Source organism: Hevea brasiliensis, chromosome 4 (genome assembly GCF_030052815.1).
Source record: "Hevea brasiliensis isolate MT/VB/25A 57/8 chromosome 4, ASM3005281v1, whole genome shotgun sequence".
NCBI lineage: Eukaryota > Viridiplantae > Streptophyta > Magnoliopsida > Malpighiales > Euphorbiaceae > Hevea > Hevea brasiliensis.
This window is the reverse complement of record NC_079496.1, coordinates 106,804,304-106,817,431: the sequence shown is the minus strand read 5'-3', so window position 1 is coordinate 106,817,431 and position 13,128 is coordinate 106,804,304. Positions and strand designations below refer to the sequence as shown.

The window sequence follows — 13,128 nt, the reverse complement described above, 5'->3', positions numbered from 1 at the left end:
AATTAGTTTAATTAATTGTTTGATTTAGCTTAAATTCCTCAAATACCAATTTTAATTTTAAATTTTATTATCAATATCTTTAAATTTTAGCATTCTAATTAGCTTATTTGTCACGACCCAACCTATGGGCCGGACCGGCACTAGGACCTGGGCCAGCTTAAAGCCCCCGAGGCCCGTAGTAAGCCTAACTATTTCTTAAATCCATAACCAGGCCCACAATTTAAACCCAATATGCATATAAGATAATTTAAATTAAACTGTTATAGTTTCATTTCGGGCCAACTTAGCCCAGAAATTTTCAGAAAACTAAAATCAGGGGAGCCCAGCTCAACCCTGTTACCTCATTTACAAACTGTTTAAATACCATACAAATCTTCATTTATAATTCTCAAAAATTTAAATTAACACACTTTCTAACAAGGTCCACTCTATTACTAACACATGCGGAGTTATAGATTTTAAATTTAGAAAAGATAGTAAAACAATTAAATAATCGACGTTAAACCTGCGAGGAAGAAAATAGGTTGCTCTGTAAAATAACTCCTCCTGTGGCCTGAAAAAATATTGAACAGGAGTGAGCGTTCGACTCAGAGAGTAAAATATCAATTTTAACCATAATCTTTATAACTATCTAAAACTAATGCACCCTGTGGAGTGAAATGCAGCATCAGCAATAGATTCACATCATAACAGCAAAAAGGTAATTTGGAGCACTCACGCACCCAGTAATATCAATCATAATATATATGGGAGCTGATCCCCTATACAGCTCTCTTAATTCCAACTGTGCCAGCAAAGAACTCAGCTCGGACTTCCACTTAATAACCAAATCGGGGTCCAGCGAAGAACTCAAGCCGTGCCTACCCCGAAGGACCGGGTCCCAGCGAAGATCTCAAGCCGTGTCTACCCATCCTATCCATAGTCCACACCACATCACACGCACGCCAACGCACGCACACTGCTCCAAATTACCACAACAACATCCAAGGCACTTTAACAGTTATGAATGCAACATAAAACGTGCCTAGAGTTTAACTACATATATACATACATATAAGTGATGCATGGGCATGCTTGAACATATAATAATAGTGAAATTACAATTAAAATTAATATTTTACTCACAGTACACCGATGACTATTGTGGCTGCTGGATGCAGAAAAATAGCTGACCTCGATCACCTAATAATTAAATTATAAATTTATTAGTACTAAGTTAAGATAAAACTCTAAAGAGGTAATAGATAGCCTAATTCATGCCGAAAATCCGACAGAGTTTCTCCCATACCTGGGACCTACCCAACCTGCAAAAAGGCTCAAATAACACTTCTAAATTCTCAATTTCCACAACCACATCTCATCAATATCACATGGCCCCTCCTGGGCCCTCCAAATCAGACAATACTCAAAATCTCAAAAATTACGTTTTAGTCCCTATAATTGACATTTTTCAAAAATCCACTTAAGCTCTAAAAGTTCTAAAATTTTGCCCCGCGGTCCTTAATAATATTACAAGACTATTGCAAAAGGAATTATAATTTTTCGATCATCCACGAATATTTTATGAATTTTATTCTAAGTCGATATTAGCCGAAAATGAGCGACTTGGAGTTCGGGTTTACCTGTGCCAATTCTGACACCTGGAACGCGTCCAGAACGTCTGAAAATACTAGGATTGACTGTAATATTGACCACGTTCTGAGACGGGCTGCCGGGCAGCCGGATCTGGCTGAAAATGCGGTCCTAGCGCCAGTGAGCCATCCTCGATCCGATCGCACCTAAATAAAGTCCAAATTTTTGTTAATAATTATCCTAAAATTATTTTTAAATTTTGGGAATCGAAAAAGTTCGAAAATCTCACCAACCGATCTGGACCGTCCGATTATCGCCTTTTTCAAACGGTGTCCGATCGGAGCGGGACCAGTCCTATCTCGAAGATCTCGTCATCCTGAGTCCATCGGTGGCCTTGGATTTTCGATCCGACAGTCGGATCGCCGGAAAAGTGATCGAAAACCGAGAAACCCATATGATTTTCTTCCAACTTTCCCTCGCCGGTTCTCTTTCCTCCGGCCACCAAACGGGGTGCCACTAGTCTCATCTGAAAGTTCATCATCTTGGGAGTCCGTGACACTTGGAATCACCGGAAATGGCCGCCGGAGTTGGCCGGGGCGACGCCGCGAAGTCGGGCCCCTGCTGCGCGCTCTCCCTCTCTCCTCTCTTTCCTCTCTCCTTCTCTCTCTTTCTATTGCTTCCTGCTCGGTGCTGCCGCCGTCTGGTGGTTGCTCCAACACGAGGAGGCCGGTACCTCGGCACTAATCTTTGGCCGTGGGACGAAAAAGGGAGGGAGAAAGTGAGGGGGAGAGTGGAGTCGGGGAGAGAGAAATGGGGTGGGGGAGTGCTGCATTTTTTTTTTTAAGTTTCTGCATTTTTTTTTTTTATGGGTTGTTACATTATTCCTCTATTTCCAATTTAAGCATAATTCCATGTGGGAATGATATTTTTTTAAAACTATACTACTGCGATCCGTGCACTTGTGGAAGCTATTTCACAACAACATTAAGTTCCCGTAGTTGGAAATTTGACTGCATTTGGCTTAATACTGTCTAAACTAAACTGTCTTGCCAAAGAATCCAACTCTTCCATTGTTGTAACACCCTCATTGTAGCAATTCCGTACATTCTACTGTTCAGGTGACCGGTGTCGGTCCGAACTGGTTGAACGTCTAGAAAAATATTTAGACTAGAGTGAGGAGTCATAAATAACTCAAATAAGTGTAAGAAAAATTAAGGAAAAATTTTAGAAATAAAATACAACCAAATTAAATGAGTCGGTGCCCTAGCGATGGGTAACTCAGTGAGAAGTTACGATCCTCGCAGCTAGAAGCCCTAAACCCGGGAGAAAATTCGTGAAATAATTTTTGAGACTCCAGGGAAGAGTCATTGAGGTTTCGATGGTATTAGAATGCCAAGAAAATGCTTAGAAAAATTTTTAGATTGGTATAGACAATTTTAGTATGTTAAGCAAGACGAAGGGTATTTTGGTCATTTTGTCTTCAGAGATAATTTTTGACCGACTTGTACAATTAAGTAAATAATTATTATGATATAAAATATGAATAAATATTGCTACAAATTAAATTGTAATTGAGTAGAAAAAAAAAGAAAAGAAAATGAATTAAAATTATAATTTTGACATCATGCTTATGTCACTAAAGCACTCCCACCCAATCACATTGTGATACCTATTTATAAACCCCATTAAAAGAGTTAAATGGGTAGAAAATTAACAAAGAAATTCTATCATCTTCCTCTCTAAACCCAACCGGCAGCCCTCTTCCCCCATGTTCACCATTGTTAACCTTCACACTACCTTGCCAACTTGAATTTTACACCATTAGACCTCATCCTCCCTTCATTAAAATTAACCCTTACCACTAGATCAAGCTTGGGATAGCCATTAGAAGGAAAAATATTGAAGAATTACAAGTTCAAGTTGGGACTCAAGTAAGGTTAGTGACCAATTCTTCTCTCTCTCTCTCTCTCTCTCTCTTAATTTATAGTTAGGCACATAAATTGAGTAGGAAATTGTAAGAAAATTGCATGAGAAGCCCTTGTACGCTTCCCCTCAAATTTCGGCAGCCATGGTTATCTTAAGGTTGTGATGATTTTCTTTGATTTAGATGAGTGTATAGGCTGCCCTTGATTTGAATGTCTCACTTACAACATTAATTTATGAGTTTGGTGTAAAAAATTGGAACTTAGCAAAATTTAAGGCTAGGGTTTAGGCAACAAATTATGATTTTGCTCATGTATTGGTGAAAGGAAATCCTAATGGTCAATTAGTAACCATTTGGTTGTGTTTAAGTAGGAAATGAAGGGAATTGTGTCATGGGAATTGAGGTTAGAGGTGCTGCCTTGAGTGACCTACTGGGTGTGAGTCTAGCAAGGTTGGACAGCTTTAACTTGAGTTGCGTAGGTTCAATTAGTGCAACGCCAATTGGACATGAAATTAGACACATAATGGCATAACTTTGATGGAGGAACCCTGTCCAGAAAACAAACTTAGGATGTCCTAAAAAATTGACCAAATCCGGGTAGCACCAATTTTGCCTGGGCAAAATGACCAAATGAACAGTGTTCATTCATTTGGTCATAACTCAGTGTAGAAAGGTCCAGTTGACCTGAAATTTATATCAATAAAAAGCTTAGACAATTTAGAATAACTTTTATGTTGCACACAAACTCTAATTCTGGACTTAACCAAATGAAATTATTGGCCAAATTTGAACTACCAAATCTGGCAGAATGGTATTCTGCCCAGAATTTATGGGTAGATACCAATCCAGCCAGCCTTGCTCAAAGTAGCATATCTTAAGCTAGAAAATTCCAAATGGAGTAATTCAAAAAGGGAATTAAAGAAGACACATAAAAGAACAACTTTCATGAAGACAATATTGCCAAATTCTTATTGTACAATTGACCAATGGAACAGTAAACCAAGTACTTAAAATTTGAAAATTTTAAATAACCAACCCTAAGTTTTGAAATGGAATTGGCAACCAATGCCAACAATTTTAGAATGTAAAATGTGGTATGTTGGGGATATTAGAACTAATATACCTATTATCTATGAAAAAGTCAACAATTTAGTTGACTAATGGAATGAATAGTAACAATTAAATTTCAATTTTAGAAAAAAATTGCATAATTAAAAGTGTTAAATGCCCTAGTAGGCCTAGTGTGATTGGTTTGGATAGATTGATATGCCAATAGGGTTCTGATAGCAGTACTGTGTATGGCTTCATGCCATTCTGTGATATGATAGCCTATGGCTAAACTGATTATGATGTTATACTTGGCTTTATGCCTTATTACTTTTATGACTTATTAGCCATTCTGTCTGCACACCGGGAGACACATTGTGACCGATGGTGTGACGGCCTGAGGTACCTAGTACCCAGTGCTAGTTTACCCGTTTATCCAGTCCGGTCAATTTGTATAGGTTACTTGGGTATGAAAAAGTATAAATGTAATTGAATTGATTATTAAAGGAAGTAAGAAAATTAAATATGAAGATAAAGAACAAGAATGATTACAATAAAAAGAGGCTCAAAATCATCAAGAAAATAATTAATAAAATGCTAGAAAGAGTTAATATCATAAGATGTAATTAGCCTTTGACTAAACAATAAGTTAGTAATTATTTATTTCTTATAAGCACAACAACTAGGAAATTTTTACTTTTATTTGCATATTATATTTTCTTTTATTATTGGCACCACTAAGCTTTATGCTTAGCGTGTCGCTTTTGCAACGCGTAGGTACTGAAGATTTGGCCAGAGAGCCCAGTGTTAGTAGTATGCCCTAGAGCATATCATTTAGTATGTATCTTGTACATATTTTTATTAATAAAAGGCATTTCCACTTTTCCGTTTACATAATATATTATGTGTAATAGAATTGGTCCATTGATATTTTGTTAGAAATATTATTCTTAAGTTGTTAAGAATATGAGTGACAATATTTCTAGCACAAAGTATCATAAATAGGTTCACAATCGAGGATACTTCATAATAAGGACATGACTTATCCAGAAAGATTGTATTCATGTTTGTTCCCAAGTTATTTATATGAGATATAAATAAGATGGAATGGTGAGTCTCATGCCATATAACAAACATGATAGGCACTTATAAATGATAAATAGGCCGAACCAGTGACACTTATGACAAGCACATGGAGTTTACTCTTGTCAATGTTTTGTCATAAATCATATCAGTGCATATAATCTTTAGACCTGAGATAGCACAGTTATCTTGTATATAGGTAGTTTGAGTTTGATACTGCTTTCATACTTGTACTATGTATGGGTATATGGGCATGTGTTGGCTCCTACTAGTTATATATGGAGGTAGGTGTTGATCAAGATGGAATCTGTTCCTCTAAGTAAATAGAGATAAAATCCTATGTTCATTTAATTGTTCTTGATGTTTCAAGTTCCTGGCCAGGACAGATAGATTTATACAAAAAAGAGTTTCTGATGAGAAAATCCTTTTAATCAAGAACTGGAATTAAAAGAGAACATAATATTCATAGCAAATAGAGTTTGACATAAACCATGACTCCAGCTTGAGTTGGTATTTTGTAACAGAGAGATTCTAGTGCATGATAACATATGATTATAGGTTCATTTAAGGTAAACCTTATTACTAATTGGGTGGCCATGGCATGCTATGCTAGGTGTTAGTCATGGTCTATGAGGTGCATAGAATGATTTAGAGAAATCATTTATGGTAAGAAAGAGTTCTGATGATATTAAGAGTTGATATCATGTCTCATTGCTAATTAGTGATGAGCTTAGTAAGTCACACACATACACAAGTTATCACCTATTTAAATATGATTTAATTAATTAATTAAAGAGTTTAATTGATTAATTAAATAGGTTTGGTTTGCAATTAAATTGCAAAGTCCCTAGCATGACTTGAAACCAAATCTAGATTATTGGATGTGTAGTATAAATTAAATTTATATTTAAAGTGTTTAAATATGAATTTAATTAATGAGAAATTAATTAATAGAGATTAATTAATTAATTTATATTTGATATAAATTAATTAGAAGAAGAAAAATAATTATTTTGGGTTAAGAACTCAAAATTAAGACACAAGGGCATTTTGGTCATTTCACAGTGTGACACGTGGCACCATGAGATGGTGACACATGGGATTACACATAAGCTTGGCAAATGTTTTTTTAATCATGTAAGATGATTAAAATCAAGATTAAATATAGGTTTGACACTTGGCACAATGTGATTGGGTCACTTAAACCTAGAGCTAATCAAAGGGTGACATGTGGCAAGGGTTTAATGTGTTAACCTAGCTATATAAGTGTTGTTATGAAAAAGAAAAACAACCAGCAGCCACTCCTCTCCTTTGTCACGCCACTTTGAGGCTTTTCATCTATTCTTCTTCATCTCTCATCAATTCAAAGAGATTAGCCATCAATCTCTTGAATTAAGAACACTAGAAATTGTTTCTAGTGTCCTGTTTACATCTCTAATCTCTTAAAAGACAGAACTTGAATGTGACACCCCTTACCCGACTACAGTGTAGCCGAGCAAGTTATGCCACTCAGTGTGCCGGAGCACTCTATTTTATCTGATTTCATTACAGTTCTTGATTTATTTATTCAAAAACTTTATTGAAGATTTAGGCTATTTTTACTTTTATCAAAATCTAACTAAATTGGAAATTTCAAAAATTTTAACTATAATCCGACAAAGTGTCTTATGTCTGACTATGATTCTTCCGAACTGCCAAAGACAATTTCAATATATACTCAATTTCTCAAACTTAATAGTCTCAAAAATTTTCAAACATAATGTATCTCAATACAGTATCCAGATTTCTCAGAAATCTCATTAGATTTTCAATATCTCAATATTCACAAGTATAATCTCATTATAACTCAAATTCAATTCACATACTAAAATACTTACTTTGAATAGCTTCCATAATTCATAGGTTAATTACATGAGTTTATTTTGTACAAGATATACAAATAATTTACAATGTGCTAGGAATGAACAATATACATAACCTGTATAAAATGAGCCCTATCTACATGCATTCTTTGAGGAGGTGACAATCTTGAACTCTTCGACACTTCGCAGCTCAACTCCAAAAATCTCGATCGACAGTCTCTGGTTTTACCTTGATTACTGCGAGGAAGCAATTCCATCGCTAAGCATTTCTTCTTAGTGGTGCAATAATATAACTAGAAATAATATATACAAGTAAAGAAAGAAATAAATGATAATTCAGATACTCAAGAATCAATTTAATTTGGTATGGTATTTCTAGTATCAACGATCTTATATACTAGTTTGTTCCTCTTTGGAAGTGCTTAGTTTATAACTTTTCAAGAATACTAGCGGTATATAATTTATTCTATCTGTATTGTATTTCAAGTCCTGCAGATCCTGCAATTTATATTTTTGTTATGTTTCTTTTGCTAATCTCTTTTGCTTATTCATTCAATACTTAATTTAATTGTACTGGATTTTCATTATACTTAACTTAACTTAGTCTGAATTGAATAATACTTTAATTGATCGCCAAGTAACCTATACTAGGCAGTGGATGGATAACGTCGTTGGCATGGACACCGCGTGCCTCGGGCCGTCATACCATGGGACGCTTGACGTCTACCATGTATCACGATCGGTATGGCTAAAAAGCCATGATATCACATAATCGGCATAAAAGCCATGAATACGGGCATAAAAGCCATGAATACGGGCATAAAGCCATGAATACAGCATAAAGCCTTTCCTTTCGCAGTACTGCTAAAACAATACCCTATTGGCATGCCAAACTATCCAAACCAATCTTGTTAGGTATACTAGGGCATTTGATATTTTAAAATGTTAATATATTGTGCTTTATGACTTCATTATTTCATGATAAATTTCAATCATAATTCATACATTCATTTGATCATTTATATGATCACAATTCACATCAATTATTCTTTTATACCATTGTACTCAAAATACTTCTCCTCTTTACAATAATGAGAACTAATGTCTCATTCATACATTAATATGGTTTATTTATCCATTCATTATGTTATTCATATTGATCACAATTCTAAACAATGGTTCACATGTACCATTGTATTCAAAACATTTTTCCTTTCTCATTTATACATTCAAGAATCTACTTATGTAATTACAAATTTTATATTTCAAGTTGAGTTACTAATATTTTATGAATTCCATTTGTGATGGGCATATATGCCATAACTATCTATTCACATCAATTAGGTGACTTATTTTTCATGTTTCAAGTAATCCATGAATATTTCATGGATTTCAAATTTATGGCCTAAATTTCTTTTTAACAATTTTGACTAGGATGCATAGTCCATATTTGTCATACAATTCTAAGCATTTAAGCTTAGAATTGGTTCTAGGTCTTCATCTTAATTCACTAATCATTTTGATTACTATTCACCATACTAGTCAACCAAAATGTTGACCTTTTTATACTTAATGGATATATTAATTCTAATTACACCAAGATCCCACATTTTGAGTTTTACATTTACTAGTATTAATTGCCAATTGCAATTTAAAGTCCCCTAGATGCATTTCTAATTTCAAATTTTGAATTTCAAGTTTTGGTGTCACTATTCACCTTATTGGTCAACAAAAATATTGACTTTTGCATAGACAATAGGTACATTGGTTTTAACACTCCCGATATACCACATTTTGCATTTAAAACTTGTTGGAATCAATTACCAAATCCATTTCCAAGCTTATTTCAAGTTTTCATGTCACTATTCACTTCATTAGTCAACTAAAATGTTGACTTTTGCATAGAAAATATGTACATTGACTTTGGCTCTTCAAACATACTACATTTTTCATTTAAAACTTGTTGGTTTTGGTCACTTTCTCAAAGCTTAGGTCATTTTGGCAAAATTGCCAATTTTCGGTTTTGGTGCTCTGAAGTTGCACTGTTTCATTGGTCGATTTACTGTTGGCATTTGACAAAACTTCCTTCATAGAAAATGTTCCTTATTTTGTCTAGTTGAATTTCTTTTTTTGAATCACTCCATTTGGAGTTTTGTAGCTCAAGTTATGGCCAAAATAAGTTTACTGTTCACGTGTACTGTTCCTGCTGAGATTTTGGGTTTTGGCAGATTTTGGTCCAATTTTGGTCAGTAATTTGACCAAGTTAAGTTCATAATTTGGTCTAACTTTCTTCATATGAAATGTTCTAATATGCGTTAGGTTTCCATCGGTTCAAGAATTGCCTAAATCCGAGTTTTCTAGAGAGAGTTATAGCCAACCAAACATTACTGCTCAAATAAAAATTCTGGAAATCTCAGTACAGTAAACTTCACTTTGCTCAATGATTTGATTTGGTTCTGGTCATAATTTGGGGTAGGTTTCTTCATGAAAGTTTTTTGTCTATGTCTTAACTTGTTGCTGTAAAAATTTCAGGTCAATTGACCATATCTACAGTGAGTTATGGCCAAATGAACAGTTACTGTTCATTTAGTCATTTCTGCAGGTGCTGTTGCAGGGTGTCCGGATTGGGGCCAACTTTTGGTCCTCTTGCTTTGGTCTTTTGGGCATGGTTTCTTCATAAAAAATGTGCCATTATAAGCCTAGTTTCATGTCCAATTGGCCAAACACCAATTGGACCAACACAGCCAAAGATATGGCAGTCCAAGTGGACTGAAATTTCAGTCACCCTGCTGCACTCATTGGGCAGCCTTCCATTTCAGTTTTGCCATGCATTAACTCACTTCAAATTATGATTAACTTGCCTTAAATGGTCACTAATTGACCACTAGAATGTCCATTAATCATTTAAACACAATATCTCCAATTTTCATACTAACCCTAATTGATCAAATCTCATTCTCATACAAACTCAAAAAATTCAACTCCATTAAACTCCAATTCATATATATGCATTAATTGACATTAATATACCAACTTAATTGCAATTAAACCATCAATACCCTAACCCTCTCTTGGCTGCCACCATTCATACATACTCCTACATAAGTGTTTTATTCAATTTCTTAACAATTTCTTATTCACTTGAACTTCCTAACATGGAATAAAAAGAAAAATGTAAGAGTTAGCACTAACCTTTTTTTTTTTAGCAGAATTTTCCCAAGCAATTCCTTCACTTTCTTGGCTTTTCTTGGCTGCCAAACACTCCTACAAGGTGTGGGGGTAATTTTTATTGAAGGGATCTAGGGTTTTTGGTGCAAGATAAGCAAGGTTTCCAAGCTTGGAAGCTTGAACTATGGTGGAAACCCTCTCCTCTCTTTCTCTACGTTTTGGCTGCCCAAGGATGAAGATGGGAGTGCAGATTTGGTCTTTCATTTTGTCTCTTTTTAATTAGTTCTTATCTCTTTTAATTTGGCTTGTTGGGTTGTGATTGGTGGAAGCCTTCCAAATGACATCATGTGATGTCATATTTAGGTTTTTCTTTCATTTTCTTTTCTTCTTTTCTCTACTCATTTTCACTTAAATTTTTAGTAATATTTATTCATATTTTAGATCATAATAATTATTTACTTAACTGGACAAGTCGGTCAAAAATTGTCTCTGAAGGCGAAATGACCAAAATGCCCTCCGTTTGGCTTAACGGGTCAAAATTGTCTGTACCGATTGAAAAATTTTTCTAAATATTTTCTTGGCATTCTAATGCCATAGGAACCTCAATGACCCTTCTCTGGAGTCCCAAAAATTATTTTATAATTTTTCCCCCGGGTCTAGGGCTCCTCGTTGGGAGAACCGCAACTTCCCTCTGGGTTACCCATCGCTTGGGCACCGGCTCATTTGACTTAGTTGTATTTCATTTCTAAAATTTTTACTAAATTTTTCTTATTAGTATTTGAGTTAATTATGGTTCTTCACTTTAGTTTAAATATTTTTCCGGACTGACACTGGTCACTGGAACAGTAGAATGTACGGAATTGCTACCGGGAGGATGTTACAACTCTTCCCCTCTTATTTAAATTTCGTCCTCGAAATTTACCCAATGTAAATAGCCAAGGAGCTAATACCTCTTTATTTCTTCACCTTTCCGTGTTATCCTACTTCACTTTCTCCTTAGTCTCAATCCTATCCTCAAACAGTTATGTACTCATCCTTTTTCATCTTAAATACAGTCTCCTTCTCATCTCCATTCGCTATCTCATTGTCTCTTCACTCTCTTATTCCATACCTTAACCTAAAATAAACAGGAAATACAGATCTGCATTAGTGTCACCTCGACTCTTATGAATGCAATGCATGATATGCAGTCTATCTAGGTCTAGAAACGCCTAAACCGCGCTCTGATACCAATAAATGTGACACCCCTTACCCGACTACAGTGTAGCCGAGCAAGTTATGCCACTCAGTGTGCCGGAGCACTCTATTTTATCTGATTTCATTACAGTTCTTGATTTATTTATTCAAAAACTTTATTGAAGATTTAGGCTATTTTTACTTTTATCAAAATCTAACTAAATTGGAAATTTCAAAAATTTTAACGATAATCCGACAAAGTGTCGGCTGTAATTTGGACTAACAGTTCTTCTGAACCTGCCAAAGACAATTTCAATATATACTCAATTTCTCAAACTTAATAGTCTCAAAAATTTTCAAACATAATGTATCTCAATACAGTATCCAGATTTCTCAGAAATCTCATTAGATTTTCAATATCTCAATATTCACAAGTATAATCTCATTATAACTCAAATTCAATTCACATACTAAAATACTTACTTTGAATAGCTTCCATAATTCATAGGTTAATTACATGAGTTTATTTTGTACAAGATATACAAATAATTTACAATGTGCTAGGAATGAACAATATACATAACATGTATAAAATGAGCCCTATCTACATGCATTCTTGAGGAAGTGACAATCTTGAACTCTTCGACACTTCAGCTCTGGACTCCAAAAATCTCGATCGGCAGTCTCTGGTTTTACCTTGATGCACCTGCGAGGAAGCAATTCCATCGCGCTAAGCATTTCGCTTAGTGGTGCAATAATATAACCGAAATAATATATACAAGTAAAGAAAGAAATAAATGATAATTCAGATACTCAAGAATCAATTTAATTTGGTATGGTATTTCTAGTATCAACGATCTTATATACTAGTTTGTTCCTCTTTGGAAGTGCTTAGTTTATAACTTTTCAGTAATACTAGCAGGTATATAATTTATTCTATCTGTATTGTATTTCAAGTCATGCAGTCCTGCAATTTATATTTTTGTTATGTTTCTTTTGCTAATCTCTTTTGCTTATTCATTCAATACTTAATTTAATTGTCTTTGGATTTTCATTATACTTAACTTAACTTAGCTCTGAATTGAATAATACTTTAATTGATCGCCCAAGTAACCTATACTAGGCATCGGATCGATAACGGGTCGTTGGCACCGACACCGCGGTGCCTCGGGCGTCATACCATGGGACGCAGAACGTCTACCATGTATGCAGTCAGTATGGCTAAAAAGCCATGATATCACATAATCGGCATAAAAGCCATGAATACGGGCATAAAAGCCATGAATACGGGCATAA

General features: G+C 34.8%; 1 long non-coding RNA gene across 1 annotated transcript; it reads right to left on the bottom strand.

The window, feature by feature from the left end:
- Positions 1 to 216: 216 nt before the first annotated feature.
- Positions 217 to 1,782, bottom strand: LOC131179078 (uncharacterized). The gene is made up of 3 exons (XR_009148076.1): positions 1,623 to 1,782; positions 1,126 to 1,182; positions 217 to 553 (listed from the first exon to the last, which is right to left on the bottom strand). It is a non-coding gene; the product is annotated as an uncharacterized LOC131179078 (long non-coding RNA).
- Positions 1,783 to 13,128: the final 11,346 nt, after the last annotated feature.